This window comes from Schistocerca gregaria, chromosome 6 (assembly GCF_023897955.1).
Source record: "Schistocerca gregaria isolate iqSchGreg1 chromosome 6, iqSchGreg1.2, whole genome shotgun sequence".
Classification (NCBI taxonomy): Eukaryota; Metazoa; Arthropoda; class Insecta; order Orthoptera; family Acrididae; genus Schistocerca; species Schistocerca gregaria.
The window spans coordinates 542,123,090-542,140,352 of record NC_064925.1 but is presented as its reverse complement, the minus strand read 5'-3'; the positions used below and the strand labels follow the sequence as shown (position 1 = coordinate 542,140,352).

At 43.4% G+C, this 17,263-nt stretch overlaps 1 protein-coding gene across 1 annotated transcript in view; it reads left to right on the top strand.

The window, feature by feature from the left end:
• The window catches only part of LOC126278931 (dynein axonemal heavy chain 1-like), an 825,957-nt gene that overhangs the window by 114,045 nt on the left and 694,649 nt on the right, over window positions 1-17,263 (top strand). The window lies entirely within an intron of this gene.

Genomic DNA, 17,263 nt, shown 5'->3' with positions numbered 1-17,263 from the left:
GAGTATACGGGTGTTTTGTTACAGGTTGTTCGTCTCAAGTTTATTTGCTTCAAATATTGTAGCTAGACATCGTTACTGATACTGTGCCAATTCCAGAGGTTTCCCTGCCTGTATGTCACTGGGCCCAGTCCTCAGGCAAACACAACATGCATGTGTCTTCTATATTGTGCGACTAGGTGTTCGGGTGTTTTGTTTTGAGTTTCCTGTCAAGTTTCCATTCGGTATCATTCAAATAATGGAAAATCCAGGATGTAATGTACATTATTAAGAAAAGGAAAGTTGCTACTCACCATTTAGTGGAGATGCTGTGTTGCATATAACACAACAAAAAGACTGTCACAATATAAGCTTTCGGCCAACAAGGCCTTTGTTGAAAGGCCATTCAGTATGATATACAGGAAGGATCAGTGAATGATTCATGTGTTGAACTAAGCCAAAACAGACACGTATGCGGAATGTTGGCTTGAATCCTATTACTTCAGGCTGGTGTGTCAAGAGCATCTGCTCACAGAGATGAGCACAAACTGAAACCATACGAACTATTGTTATTGTAACTGGCTATTACAGTCTGTGTATGATGGAGGAGTTGATCCTGAGATGATTTTTTTGTTTGTTAAAGCATGGCTGCAGTTATCAGCGTATGTAAGTGCTCAGACCAATAGACATTAGAGCTCCAAAAATCCTCATGAATTACATCAACAACCTTTGCATGAGGAGTCTGATGTGCAGTTAGTGCAAGACGATTTACTGAACCAATGATTTTTCACGAAACAATACGTTCTGACAGTTATGTGAAAAAATATACTGCATCCTTTTTTTTTTTTCAGTATTAACACCTACAGTTATTTCGTGCAGGATAATGCAAGACCACTCATTACCAACACTTCTGTGACAGCAGTACCAGCTGTTTTTGATGATAGGATATTTGACTGGCCTCCTCATTCTCCAGATCTAAATCCGTGTTATTTTTATCTTTGGGGAATGTTAAAAGACAAGCTGTGTTCAACCAATCCCCACACACTCGAAGAGGTGGAAAACAGGGTTCAGCTAGTCATTTACCAGATTTTGGCTGCTGGAATTCATTAAGTGTTTGCTAATGTGTTCAGGAGATGTCAGGCTGCTCTTATCACAGAGGGACATTGTTTTGAACAGCTGCTGTACATAAAGGTAAGCTTAAGTTAAACAGAGGGCCACATTGTTTATACGTACCTGAGGGGAAGTGCGCAGCCACAACTGACTATTGGCAGATTATTATCCGAGAGACAGGTGCGGCTGCTGTGGTTGGGTGCGGCAAAAGCTGTCAGGTGCAGCGATGGCAGTCTTTGGCTGTGCTATGCGACCTGTGAACCTCTCCTGGGCATCTTTCATGAGACACCCTGTACTTAGAGATTACAATTACAAATAACTTAAACTAGAATAATCAAATGATAATGTTCATCTACATCTACATCTACCTCTGCAAATCAGAGTGCAGAGGCAGAGGGTTCATTGAACCACCTTGACAATAATTCTCTATTATTTCAATCTTGTACAGAGCACAGAAAGAATGAACTTCTATATTTTTCCGTGTGAGCTCTGATTTCCCTTATTTTATCATGATGATCATTTCTCCCTGTGTAAGTCAGTGTCAACAAAATGTTTTCGAATTCGGAGAGGAAAGTGGTGACTAAAATTTTGTGAAAAGATTCTGCCGCAACGAAAAACGCATTTGTTTTAATGATGTCCACCCCAAATCCTGTATCATTTCAGTGGCACTCTCTCCCCTATTTTGTGATAATTCAAAACATGCTGTCATTCTTTGAACTTTCTCAATGTACTCTGTCAATCCTATCTGGTAAGGATCCCACACTATGCAGCAGTATTCTAAAAGAGGATGGACAAGCATAGTGTAGGCAGTCTCTTTAGTGGATCTGTTACATTATCTAAGTGTCCTGCCAACAAAACACATGGCTTTGGTTAACCTTTCCCACAATATTTTCTACACATTCCTTCCAATGTAAGTTGTTTGTAATTCCTAGGTATTATGTTGAATTTACTGCCTTTAGATTTGACTGATTTATCATGTCACATTTTAGCACTCATTGGGATGACCTCACACTTTTCATTATTTAGGGTCAATTTCCAATTTTTGCGCCATACAGATATCTTTTCTAAATTGTTTTGCAATGTCCTGATGACTTTACTAATCGATAAATGATAGTGTCATCTGAAAATAGCCAATGATGACTGCTCAGATTGTAAGTTAGTTAGTTAGTTAGTTAGTTAGTTAGTTGGTTGCGTGTTCCATTGATCAATCGCATGGTACGGTAGCCGTTGAAGATGATGTGACTTACCAAACAAAAGCGCTGGCAGGTCGATAGACACACAAACAAACACAAACATACACACAAAATTCAAGCTTTCACAACCAAAGGTTGCTTCTTCAGGAAAGAGGGAAGGAGAGGGAAAGATGAAAGGATGTGGGTTTTAAGGGAGAGGGTAAGGAGTCATTCCAATCCCGGGAGTGGAAAGACTTACCTTAAGGGGAAAAAAGGACAGGTATACACTTGCACACACACACACATATCCATCTGCACATACACAGACACAAGCAGACATTTGTAAAGGCAAAGAATTTGGGCAGAGATGTCAGTCGAGGCGGAAGTACAGAGGCAAAGATGTTGTTGAAAGATAGGTGAGGTAGGAGCGGCGGCAACTTGAAATTAGCAGAGCCTGAGGCTGAGGCCTGGTGGATAACGAGAAGAGAGGATATACTGAAGGGCAAGTCCCTATCTCCGGAGTTCTGACAGGTTGGTGTTAGTGGGAAGTATCCAGATAACCCGGACGGTGTAACACTGTGCCAAGATGTGCTGGCCGTGCACCAAGGCATGTTTAGCCACAGGGTGATCCTCATTACCAACAAACACTGTCTGCCTGTGTCCATTCATGCGAATGGACAGTTCGCCGCTGGTCATTCCCACATAGAAAGCTTCACAGTGTAGGCAGGTCAGTTGGTAAACAACATGGGTGCTTTCACACGTGGCTCTGCCTTTGATCGTATACACCTTCCGGGTTACAGGACTGGAGTAGGTGGTGGTGGGAGGGTTCATGGGACAGGTTTTACACCGGGGGCGGTTACAAGGGTAGGAGCCAGAGAGTAGGGAAGGTGGTTTGGGGATTTCATAGGGATGAACCAAGAGGTTATGAAGGTTAGCTGGACGGCAGAAAGACACTCTTTGTGGAGTGGGGAGGATTTCATGAAGGAGGGATCTCATGTCAGGGCAGGATTTGAGGAAGTCGTATCCCTGTTGGAGAGCCACATTCAGATTCTGATCCAGTCCCGGAAAGTATCCTGTCACAAGTGGGGCACTTTTGTGGTTCTTCTGTGGGATGTTCTGGGTTTGAGGGGATGAGGAAGTGGCTCTGGTTATTTGCTTCTGTACCAGGTCGGGAGGGTAGTTGCGGGATGCGAAAGCTGTTTTCAGGTTGTTGGTGTAATGGTTCAGGGATTCTGGACTGGAGCACATTCGTTTGCCACGAAGACCTAGGCTGTAGGGAAGGGACCTTTTGATGTGGAATGGGTGGCAGCTGTCATAATGGAGGTACTGTTGCTTGTTGGCGGGTTTGATGAGGACAGACGTGTGAAGCTGGCCATTGGACCGATGGAGGTCAATGTCAAGGAAAGTGGCATGGGTTTTGGTGTAGGACCAGGTGAATCTGATGGAACCAAAGGAGTTAAGGTTGGAGAGGAAATTCTGGAGTTGTTCTTCACTGTGAGTCCTGATCATGAAGATGCCATCAATAAATCTGTACCAAACTTTGGGTTGGCAGGCCCGGGTAACCCAGAAGACTTCCTCTAAGTGACCCATCAATAGGTTGGCATACGAGGGGACCATCCTGGTACCCATGGCTGTTCCCGTTAATTGTTGGTATGTCTGGCCTTCAAAAGTGAAGAAGTTGTGGGTCAGGATGAAGCTGCCTAAGGTAATGAGGAAAGAGGTTTTAGGTAGGGTGGCAGGTGGTCGGCGTGAAAGGAAGTGCTCCATTGCAGCGAAGCCCTGGACGTGCGGAATATTTGTGTATAAGGAAGTGGCATCAATGGTTACAAGGATGGTTTCCGAGGGTAACAGATTGGGTAAGGATTCCAGGCGTTCGAGAAAGTGGTTGGTGTCTTTGATGAAGGATGGGAGAGTGCATGTAATGGGTTGAAGGTGTTGATCTACGTAGGCAGAGATACGTTCTGTGGGGGCTTGGTAACCAGCTACAATGGGGCGGCCAGGATGTTTGGGTTTGTGAATTTTAGGAATTAGGTAGAAGGTAGGGGTTCGGGGTGTCGGGTGTTGGTGGGGTCAGGAGGGTGATGGATTTGTAGGGGGCCTAAGGTTCTGATGATTCCTTGGAGCTCCGCCTGGACATCAGGAATGGGATTACCTTGGCAAACTTTGTATGTGGTGTTGTCTGAAAGCTGACGCAGTCCCTCAGCCACATACTCCCAACGATCAAGTACCACGGTCATGTACCACGGTCATGGAGCTCTTGTCCGCCGGAAGAATGACGATGGATCGGTCAGCCTTGAGATCACTGATAGCTTGGGCTTCATCAGTGGTGTTGTTGGAAGTAGGATTAAGGTTTTTTAAGAAGGATTGAGAGGCAAGGCTGGAAGTGAGAAATTCCTGGAAGGTTTGGAGAGGGTGATTTTGAGGAAGGGGTGGTGGGTCGCGCTGTGAGGGAGGATGGAACTGTTCCAGGCAGGGTTCAATTTGGATAGTGTCTTGGGGAGTTGGATCATTAGGAGTAGGATTAGGATCATTTTTCTTCATGGAAAAGTGATATTTCCAGCAGAGAGTACGAGTGTAGGACAGTAAATCTTTGACGAGGGCTGTATGGTTGAATCTGGGAGTGGGGCTGAAGGTGAGGCCTTTGGATAGGCAGAGGTTTCGGATTGGGAGAGAGGTTTGGAGGAAAGGTTAAGTATTGAATTATGGTGTTGTGGTTCCAGATTGTGTTGATTGGAATTTTGAGGTTTTGGAGGGAGTGGAGCTGGAAGTGGGAGATTGAGTAGATGGGAGAGACTGGGTTTGTGTGCAATGAGAGGAGGTTGAGGTTTGCTGGAAAGGTTGTGAAGGGTGAGTGAGTTGCCTTTCCGGAGGTGGGAAACCAGGAGATTGGATAGTTTTTTGAGGTGGAGGGTGGCATGCTGTTCTAATTTGCGGTTGGCCTGTAGGAGGATGCTCTGAACAGTCAGTGTAATCTGGCTAGGGCAAAGGCATGTTTGCGGAGGGAATGTAGATAAAACTTAATGGGTTCCTTGTGGGGGTGTTGAGAGGGTGACATGGTATTAGAAGGTGGAAAGTGTAACATGAGGCTGAAATGAAAATGAAAATAACAATATATGGGGTGAGATAAAGGTGAACTAGAAGGCAACTGGAGATCTGGTGTAAAAAAAGGCGAAAAGGTGTTGGTTAAAGCTGGGCTATGTTGATCCTGTGGTGAACTTGGGTTGGTAGACAATGATGTGCATAAAGGTTAGGTGATTGTGTTGCCGCCAAAACACGTTAAAGGGTGGAGAAATTCGGGAAAATTTCGAAAAAACTGTGTGTAAATGTATTAAAAGGAGTGGTTTTGTGGTGGCAGATTATGGAAATGAGGCTAACAATTGTCTGACGAAGAAATAATGATGTTAAAACCTGTGGTAAGTAGCTAAAAATGATGAGTGATGTGGGAAAAACGGAAATGGAAATAAAGCGAGTTATTAGAAGTTTAATATTTCTATTATTTACCCCATCCCCTTAAATGGCACTAAATGCATATACTATATTTATAGATTTATTTATTCCTATTCAAGAATTCATGTATGGTATAGAAGGAGTTGTTAAGGAAATATAATTTCAATTTACAGCAGAGGGCCTCTAACACTACCTTGGGGAATGCCAGAAATTACTTCTATTTTACTCAATGTCTTTCAGCCAGTTACTACGAACTGTGACCTCTCTGACAGGAAATCATGAATCCAGTCACATAACTGAGTCAATATTCCAATTGTGTGGTACTGTGTCGAAGGCCTTTTGGAAATTAGAAATATGAAATCAGTTTGAAATCCCTTGTCAGTAGCACTCAACACTTTGTATGAGTAAAGAGCTGTTTGTGTTTCACAAGACAGGTGTTTTCTAAAGCCGTCAAGAGACTGTGTGTCAGTAGATCATTTTCTTTGAGGTGATTCATAATGTTCAAACACGAATATATGTTCCAAAATACTGCTGCATATTGACATTAATGATATGGACCTGTAATGTAGTGGGTTACTCATTCTACCTTTCTTGAATATTGGTGAGACGTGTGCAACTTTCCAGTTTTTGGGTACAGATCTTTCGTTGAGTGAACAGTTGTGTATGAATGTTAAATATGAAGCTATTGTATCAGCATACTGTGAAAAGAACCTAACTGGTATACAATTTGGACCGGAAGACATGCTTTTATTAAGTGATTTAAGTTGATTCACTACTCAGACAATAACTACTTCTACATTAATCATGTTGGCAGCTGTTCTTGATTCGAATTCTGGAGTATTTACTTTGTCTTCTTTGGGAAGGGAGGCTGTGTTTAGTAACTCTGCTTTAGCAGCACTGTTGTCGATAGTATTTCCATTGCTATCATGCAGAGAAGACATTGATTGTGTCTTGCTGCTGGCATACTTCACATACGAACAGAATCTCTTTGATCTTTCTCTCGGGTTTTTGTGACAAAGTTTCATTGTGTAAACTATTAGAAGCATCATCCATTGAAGTCCACACTAAATTTCGAGCTTCTGTAAAGATTGCCAGTCTTGGAGGTCTTGTGTCCATTTAAATTTGCCACGTTTTTTTCATTGTTTCTGCAACAGTGTTCCGGTCCGGTCTGTTTTGTGTTCCAAGGAGGATCAGCTTCATTGTTTATTTGGTATAAATCTGTCAGTTGCTGCTGATACTATTTTGAGGTTACAATATTCAGTCTCACTAGACAACCCTGTATTCACTAATCTATCTATCCATTTTGATGCTCATTATGAACTCAGGATTATTTGTTGGTAAGAGTTCAAGTGTGCTTTCACAACCATTTACTATTTGTGTGGGCTCATGAACTAACTGCTTGAAATAATTTTGAGATGATGTGTTTAGCATATTTTCGGATGATGGTTTATGCATTCCTCCAGAGTTAAATATGTATTTTCACCAACATATTGAGGGTAAGTTCAAGTTGATACCAACTATAGTTGTGTGAGTTGAGTACGTGTTTGAAACCAAACTTAAGTTTTCTATGAACCTTTCAGCAATTATATCATTTGAATTGGGAGGTCACTAAAAGGATCCAATTATTATGTTATTCCAGTTGCCAAGTGTGACCTGTGTTCATACTGACTCATAGGAACTATCTACTTCAATTTTGCGACAAGCTAAACTACTAACAGCAACAAACACGCCACCACCAACTGTGTTCGGCCTATCATTTCGGAATACCATTAGGTTCTTTGCAGAAGTTTCTGCTGAACCTATCTCTGTCTTTAGCCAGCTCTTAGTGCCTATATCGATTTGAGCATCAGTGCTTTCCATTAGTGCTTGGAGCTCTGGTACTCTCGCAACAGAGCTGCAACAATTTACAACTGTTATACTGATGGTTCGCGTTCTTCCTCCACCCTTTGAGACTGAAGCCCTTTTTGTGTTTTCCCAAGACCCTCTAACCTAAAAAGCCGCCCAGTCCATGCCACACAGCCCCTGATACCTCTGTAGCCGCCTACTGTATGTAGTGGACTCCTGACCTATTCAGCACAACCCCAAGCCCAACCACCCAAGCCGGCTGGAGTGGCCGTGCGGTTCTAGAAACTACAGTCTGGAACCAAGCGACCGCTACGGTAGCAGGTTCGAATCTTGCCTTGGGCATGGATGTGTGTGATGTCCTTAGGTTAGTTAGGTTTAATTAGTTCTAAGTTCTAGGTGACTGGTGACCTCAGAAGTTAAGTCGCATAGTGCTCAGAGCCATTTGAACCAACCATCCAATGGTGCAAGTCAAGGAAACTGCAGCCTACACGGTAGCAGAACCATCTGAGTCTGTGATACAGATGCTCCACTTGGCTTTGTATCAGAGGTCTTCAAATGATCCTGTTGACTATGCCACAAATGATCAGCTCCCCTTTCCATCTCGCAAGCAAGACTGGCAGCCTTTACCACTTCTGTTAGGCACTTGAAATTAGAATCTCATCTGATCCGAAGTGAAATGTGTCATTGGTACCATGTGAGTCACCACCTGCAGTTTGCTGCACCCTGTGCTCCCCATGGCACCCAAAAGGACCTGTTCCACATCTGGAATGACTCTACCAGGTGTGAACATGGAGTGCACATTTTCTTTCTTTCCCTTCTTGGCAGCCATATCCCTAAGGAGCCCATAATACTCCTAACATTGGTGCTCACAACTATCAATAATCCCTCCCTCTGTGGTTGCCTGGATCTTGCAGGCTGAGTGGTTTCCTCTGAAACAGGATGGGCAGTGGCATCTCACTGAGTGACAGTCTCAGCCACAGACAGCACCTGGAAGCTGTTTGTCAAATCAACTGGGGGAGGCCTTTGCTGACTGCCATGCTCTGAGCTGACCTTCCACTCAATCACGGGTGAGGGGTCAACCTCAGTGTGAGCAGTAACTGGGCTCGCCACTGGTGAGGACTGATTGGAGGACTCGGACATGCTGGATGTCTGTTGGATCCCCACGGCTGGCCCTCAACAATGTTGCCCATCCACTGCAGCCTCAAGCTATGTAAATGAAGCCATCACAGCATGGAGCTGAGAGAGAAGTGTCACCAACTTGGCTTGCATCCGCACACAACAATCACATTCCTTATCCATACTAAAGACCATGGAAAACTACACTACCCAGTCAAATGGACCATCAGCACATGCTGTGGAACTCTACTTAGGTGCTGATGAAAATGCAAGAACTGTGTCTAATAAATTAGATTAATGTGCAGAGATACGATAACTGAACTACCAAAGCAATCAGATGAGATTAAATAGTTCGCTCCTGGTTAGTAACTTGTAATATGTCACAAAATCTGTTTTGATGCAAATGAAATCGTGAGAACTGTGTCTATTAGATATTAAATTAACACATATAAACTCAAAAACTTAAGAATACTGATGAAATTATACAATTTACTCCTGGTTAGGAACTCATAAAATTCACAAAATCGGTTACTCCTCTATTGCTGCTTCTGTCTCGGCCAGTTTCTGCTGTTGTGGGGAAGTAAACAAAAGACTGCAATTTATTGGCAGAACACTAAAAAATGCACCAGGTCTACCATAGAGACTGCTTACACTACACTTGTCTGCCCTCTTGTGGAGTACTGGTGTGCAATGTGGTATATGTATCAGATAGGATTGATGGAGGACATAGAGAAAGTCCACAGAAGGACGGCTTGTTTTGTATTATCATAAAATAAGGAAGAGTGTGTCGCAGATATGATAAAGTGAAAATATTTTGTTGGCACCCGTCTAAATAGGGAGAAATGATCATAAAATAAGAGAAGTCAGAGCTCCCACAGAAAGATTGTTTTTTTTTTTCCCGCAATACACAAGAGTGGAAAGGTGGAACAGTAGCTTGAAGGTGGTTTGATGAACACTCAGCAAGGCACTTAAATGTGAATTGCAGAGTAATCGAGTAGATATTTATGTTGACTATGGCATATTCTTCCTCCATGAACCATGGACCTTGCCGTTCGTGGGGAGGCTTGCGTGCCTCAGCGATACAGATGGCCGCAATGTAGGTGCAACCACAACGAAGGGGCATCTGTTGAGAGGCCAAACAAATGTGTGGTTCCTGAAGAGTGGCAGCAGCCTTTTCAGTAGTTGCAGGGGCAACAGTCTGGATGATTGACTGATCTGGCATGGTAACACTAACCAAAACAGCCTTGCAGTGCTGGTACAGTGAACGGCTGAAAGCAAGGGGAAACTACAGCCGTAATTTTTCCCAAGGGCATGCAGCTTTACTGTATAGTTAAATGATGATGGCGTCCTCTTGGGTAAAATATTCCAGAGGTAAAATAGTCCCCTATTCGGATCTCCGGGCAGGGACTACTAAGGAGGACGTTGTTATCAGGAGAAAGAAAACTGGCGTTCTACGGGTCAGAGTGGGGAATGTCAGATCCCTTAATCGGGCAGGTAGGTTAGAAAATTTAAAAAGGGAAATGGATAGGTTAAAGTTAGATATAGTGGGAATTAGTGAATTTCAGTGGCAGGAGGAACAAGACTTTTGGTCAGGTGAATACAGGGTTATAAATACAAAATAGGGGTAATGCAGGAGTAGGTTTAATAATGAATAAAAAAATAGGAGTGTGCGTAAGCTACTACAAACAGCATAGTGAACGCATTATTGTGGTCAAGATAGACATGAAGCCCATGCCTACTTCAGTAGTACAAGTTTATATGCCAACTATCTCTGCAGATGATGATGAATTGATTATATGTATAGTGAGATAAAAGAAATTATTCAGATAGTGAAGGGAGACGAAAATTTAATAGTCATGGGTGACTGGAATTCGAGAGTAGGAAAAGGGAGTGAAGGAAATATAGTAGGTGAATATGGATTGGGGCTAAGAAATGAAAGAGGAAGCTGTCTGGTAGAATTTTGCACAGAGCATAACTTAATCATAGCTAACACTTGGTTCAAGAATTATAAAAGAAGATTGTAAACATTGAAGAAACCTGGAGATACTAGAAGGTATCAGATAGATTATATAATGGTAAGACAGAGATTTAGGAACTAGGTTTTAAATTGTGAGACATTTCCAGGGGCAGATGTGGACGCTGACAACAATCTATTGGTTGTGAACTGTAGATTAAAACTGAATAAACTGTAAATAGGTGGGACTTTAAGGAGATGGGACCTGGAGAAACTGACTAAACCAGAGATTGTACAGAGTTACAGGGAGAGCATAAGGGAACAATTGCCATGAATGGGGGGAAGAAATGCAGTAGAAGAAGAATGGGTAGCTTTGAAGGTTGACTGAGCGAGGTGGCGCAGTGGTTAGCACACTGGGCTCGCATTCGGGAGGATGACGGTTCAATCCCATGTCCGGCCATCCTGATTTAGGTTTTCCGTGATTTCCCTAAATCATTTCAGTCAAATGCCGGGATGGTTCCTTTGAAAGGGCATGGCCGATTTCCTTCCCCATCCTTCCCTAACCCGAGCTTGCGCTCCATCTCTAATGCCCTCGTTGCCGACGGGACGTTAAACAACACTAACATTGAAGGTTGAAGTAGTGGAGGCAGCAGAGGTTCAAGTAGGTAAAAAGATGAGGGCTAGTAGAAATCTTTGGGTAACAGAAGAAATATTGAATTTAATTGATGAAAGGAGAAAAATAAAAATGCAGTAAATGAAGCAGGCAAAACGGAATACAAACGTCTCAAAATTGAGATCGACAGGAAGTGTAAAATTGCTAAGCAGGGATGGCTGCAGGACAAATGTAAGGATGTAGAGGCTTATCTAACTAGGGGTAAGATAGATACTGCCTACAGGAAAATTAAAGAGACCTTTGGAGTAAAGAGAACCACTTGTATGTACACTCCTGGAAATTGAAATAAGAACACCGTGAATTCATTGTCCCAGGAAGGGGAAACTTTATTGACACATTCCTGGGGTCAGATACATCACATGATCACACTGACAGAACCACAGGCACATAGACACAGGCAACAGAGCATGCACAATGTCGGCACTAGTACAGTGTATATCCACCTTTCGCAGCAATGCAGGCTGCTATTCTCCCATGGAGACGATCGTAGAGATGCTGGATGTAGTCCTTTGGAACGGCTTGCCATGCCATTTCCACCTGGCGCCTCAGTTGGACCAGCGTTCGGGCTGGACGTGCAGACCGCGTGAGACGACGCTTCATCCAGTCCCAAACATGCTCAATGGGGGACAGATCCGGAGATCTTGCTGGCCAGGGTAGTTGACTTACACCTTGTAGAGCACGTTGGGTGGCACGGGATACATGCGGACGTGCATTGTCCTGTTGGAAAAGCAAGTTCCCTTGCCGGTCTAGGAATGGTAGAACGATGGGTTCGATGACGGTTTGGATGTACCGTGCACTATTCAGTGTCCCCTCGACGATCACCAGAGGTGTACGGCCAGTGTAGGAGATCGCTCCCCACACCATGATGCCGGGTGTTGGCCCTGTGTGCCTCGGTCGTATGCAGTCCTGATTGTGGCGCTCACCTGCACGGCGCCAAACATGCATACGACCATCATTGGCACCAAGGCAGAAGCGGCTCTCATCGCTGAAGACGACACGTCTCCATTCGTCCCTCCATTCACGCCTGTCGCGACACCACTGGAGGCGGGCTGCATGATGTTGGGGCGTGAGCGGAAGACGACCTAACGGTGTGCGGGACCATAGCCCAGCTTCATGGAGGCGGTTGCGAATGGTCCTCGCCGATACCCCAGGAGCAACAGTGTCCCTAATTTGCTGGGAAGTGGCGGTGCGGTCCCCTACGGCACTGCGTAGGATCCTACGGTCTTGGCGTGCATCCATGCATCGCTGCGGTCCGGTCCCAGGTCGACGGGCACGTGCACCTTCCGTCGATCACTGGTGACAACATCGATGTACTGTGGAGACCTCACGCCCCACGTGTTGAGCAATTCGGCGGTACGTCCACCTGGCCTCCCGCATGCCCACTATACGCTGTCGCTCAAAGTCCGTCAACTGCACATACGGTTCACGTCCACGCTGTCGCGGCATGCTACCAGTGTTAAAGACTGCGATGGAGCTCCATATGCCACGGCAAACTGGCTGACACTGACGGCGGCGGTGCACAAATGCTGCGCAGCTAGCGCCATTCGACGGCCAACACCGCGGTTCCTGGTGTGTCCGCTGTGCCGTGCGTGTGATCATTGCTTGTACAGCCCTCTCGCAGTGTCCGGAGCAAGTATGGTGGGTCTGACAAACCAGTGTCAATGTGTTCTTTTTTCCATTTCCAGGAGTGTATATCAAGAGCTCAGATGGAAACCCAGTTCTAAGCAAAGAAGGGAAAGCAGAGAGGTGGAGGGAGTATATCGAGGGTGTATACAAGGGCAATGTATTTGAGGACAATATTATAGAAATGGAAGAGGATATAGATGAAGATGAAGTGGGAGATACGATACTGCGTGAAGAGTTTGACAGAGCATTTAAACACCTGAGTCCAAACAAGGCCCTGGGAGTAGACAACTTTCCATTAGAACTACTGACGGCCTTGCGAGAGCCAGTCCTGACAAAACTCTACCATCTGGTGAGCAAGATGTATGAGACAGGCGAAATACCCACAGACTTCAAGAAGAATATAATAATTCCAATCCCAAAGAAAGCAGGTGTTGACAGATGTGAAAATTACCAAACTATCAGTGTAATAAGTCAGTGCTGCAAAATAGTAATGCGTATTCTTTACAGACGAATGGAAAAACTGGTAGAAGGTGACCTTGGGGAAAATCAGTTTGTATTCCGTAGAAATATTGGAACACATGAGGCAATGCTGACCCTACGACTTATCTTAGAAGAAAGATTAAGGAAAGGCAAACCTATGTTTCTAGGATTTGTAGAACGCTTTTGACAATGTTGATTGGAATACTCTCTTTCAAATTCTAAAGGTGGCAGGGGTAAAATACAGGGAGCGAAATGCTATCTACAATTTGTACAGAGACGGCAGTTATGAGAGTTGAGGGGCATGAAAGGGAAGCAGTGGTTGATAAGGGAGTGAGACAGGGTTGTAGCCTCTCCCCAATGTTATTCAATCTTTATATTGAGCAAGCAGTAAAGGAAACAAAAGAAAAATTTGGAGTAGGTATTAAAATCCATGGAGAAGAAATAAAAATCTTGAGGTTCGCCGATGACATTGTAATTCTGTCAGAGACAGCAAAGGACTTGGAAGAGCAGTTGAATGGAATGGACAGTGTCTTGAAAGGAGGATATAAGATGAACATCAACAAAAGCAAAATGAGGATAATGGAATGTCGTCGAATTAAGTTGGGTGATGCTGAGGGAATTAGATTAGGAAATGAGACACTTAAAGTAGTAAAGGAGTTTTGCTGTTTGGGGAGCAAAATAACTGATGATGGCCGAAGTAGACAGGATATAAAATGTAGACTGGCAATGGCAAGGAAAGGTTTTCTAAAGAAGAGAAATTTGTTAACATCGAGTATAGATTTAAATGTCAGGAAGTCATTTCTGAAAGTATTTGTATGGAGTGTAGCCATGTATGGAAGTGAAACATGGACAATAAACAGTTTGGACAAGAAGAGAATAGAAGCTTTCGAAATGTGGTGCTACAGAAGAATGCTGAAGATTAGATGGGTAGATCACATAACTAATGAGGAGGTATTGAATAGGATTGGGGAGAAGAGGAGTTTTTGGCACAACTTGACAAGAAGAATGGACCGGTTGGTAGGACATGTTTTGAAGCATCAAGGGATCACAAATTTAGCATTGGATGGCAGCGTGGAGGGTAAAAATTGTAGAGGGAGACCAAGAGATGAATACACTAAGCATATTCAGAAGGATGTAGGTTGCAGCAAGTACTTGGAGATGAAGCAGCTTACACAGGATAGAGTAGCATGGAGAGCTGCATCAAACCAGTCTCAGGACTGAAGACCATAACAACAACAACATGGCATATTTCAGTGTGTTGGGAAATATTTCCTGGCTTTTTGATTTGGTTACAGAGATATCGTAATTTTAAGTGTATAAAGTCCGTACAGTATTTTAAAATTTTATTGCAAATACAGTTGTAGCAAGCAAAATAACTATTTTCCAGTGAGCTGAGAAATTGTAAAATCTCCATAAGGATTTTATTATTATTTTTTAAATAATGTCCAAAGGTGATGCCTGCAGTGAGAGTTTCTTCCTAAGTAAATCTAATGCGTTTTAATGTAGTTGTTTATTAGTCACTGCTAGCTTTACTGCCATTGTGAGGAAATAATTATTATAGTTGGTGGCTCATAATTTGGAAGTTTGCCATTTTTGCTAGATCTGTTTTCTGTGGGGCCAATATCACTTCAATCACTATTTTTTAATAATGTCGCAAATAATTTTTGCCTGATTTCCTGGTGCTGTGTCAAGGTCTTGTGCCACTCATACAATTACTGACAACACAGATGGGTAATGCAGGTGCAGATTGTGGCTGTTCTGCCAGCAAAGCTTGCAGACTGCTATTATTTCATTATATGCTTCTTGCTATTCAGTGTCAGCTAACAATTTAGAAGCTTGATCCATAAGAGCAGTTACCATATCACTAAGTACTTGCTGCCTGTGTTTGTGCCATGCTTGTGCAGTTTATTTTCTCTTTTTTTCACAAACAAACATCATTCCAAACACTAACTCAGTAACTGCAGTTGTGACCAAGGCAATTACTTCTAATTCTAACACCTGATCATTGTCCAATGACACTCTGAGCAATCATCTGCTGTGTGCCTGTATCGTCTACATATGGCACATGTTGCAGTTATAAATTTACTAGAAGGTGCTCTATGACCTGTTAAATTACATATTTTACAATGTGTTGGAACAAGGTACTCTTTCCCAATATTGTGCTTGAATTAAGATTAATCATCTTGCTTAATTGGCTAACTAAAAGTAACTTTCCAGTCTTCTAAGTCTTGTTCTGGACACGACAAAAATTACAGTTTTCCTGAGAACAAGTGCAATGTTTCTTCACGACCCACTCTGTGAGGCTGCTGCAGATGTCAGTGTACTGGGTTGGAACCGCTTCCGGTATCACGTCAGTGTGCTGGGTTGGAACCACTTCCGGAATCATTGTGTTCCTTTGGCTTGACCGATATTTCTTGCCCACCAGTTCAAATTGGTGCTGGACCTTAGCACTTCTGAAAGCCTATTTGTAGCCTTGAACACTTCTGACAAACAGTTTCTAGGGGTTGCCTAGTCCTGTACTGTAATCCTCTACCTGGGCTGGAAACCACTACTATTTTGTCAGGATGGAGGTCAAGGAACCTGTGTGGCACCATCATACACAATGAAGCAAGATTAAATATTACTTCTTTGATTCCTGAGAATGCAACTTGTAACTAGTTTTACTTGGTGGCTGGTGGCTTCATAATCTGGAGGGGAATGTGCTGAATCCAGAGGTGGACTCAGGGCTGCCAAAGGTCATTGTATCATCCTCCAGTGCAGGCCAGTGACTCACGAGTATGGTAGGGTGCCAGAGGGTTCGGAAGGCACTCTCCGTCAGCTGGTCTGATGTGGATGAGGAAGTGATCAGAGCACGTGTGTCTGGCTCACACTCCATCCTAAGAGTACTTTATCTGTCTGCCCATATTGTCCCATCAGATGAACCATGAGGTTGGATGCCAAGATGTGTTGAATGCTGATCCTGGACCACCATTTTGGTAGGCTGTCTGACCTGAATGATGCTGTAGTTTCAGAGCTGCACTGGAATGGTGTTGGCAGACTCAGTCATAGTCATCCATGAATATGGATCAATGGTCATCCCATCAGGCAGCAAGAGTATGACCATTACTGGAACAATCTCACACAAGATGTTAGAATGTAATAAGCAGAGAATTAGTGCAAATGACATGAATGCAATTGACACTACTGGTTGACTGACCCTAGGCTAGTGGGGTGGAGTATTTATGGTGCTGAGGACGCCTTGCAATGTCTTTTGTAATGACAGCATCAGTTTTGCTCTTTAGAGTTGTTAGCAGTCTTCAGTTGTGCTGTATTGGCTTAATCAATTTGTTTCAGTATAATAACTGCTTCGTCAAACCCCTATTGGTTGTTTTGTCCTACCTACTACTTTTTACATGATGCTACAAGAGTAACTGAGGTTGATTTGCACTTGTCTTAATACTTTTCCACTGAGCTGCTTCATGCTCACACACAGAAGTGTTGATGTTGCACACTTTGTGACCATCTAAGCATGTTGAAGCATGAAACCTACCTTTCTTCCAATGTCTACAATATTCAAATACTCATAACTTATAGGAATAGATCCAGATAACATCATCGAGAACTGCCAAGAAATAGCTACTTGAGTGTGCAGTGTCCAATTTACCTTCGTGATTACCTACCTAAGCAGCCTCATATCGAATATAGTTGCCTCTGCTAGGTAGTGGCATTGTCCAGTTAGACAGAGAAAGTAGGACCTATGATGGAAATGACACCTTAGCAAATGTTCACTTTGCAATAATGCCAGGAGATTAACAAGCCAACTAGCAAATCTGTACTATTAATTGAAAGAAGTAGCTTTATTGTCAAGAAATTCTTAAAAAGAAG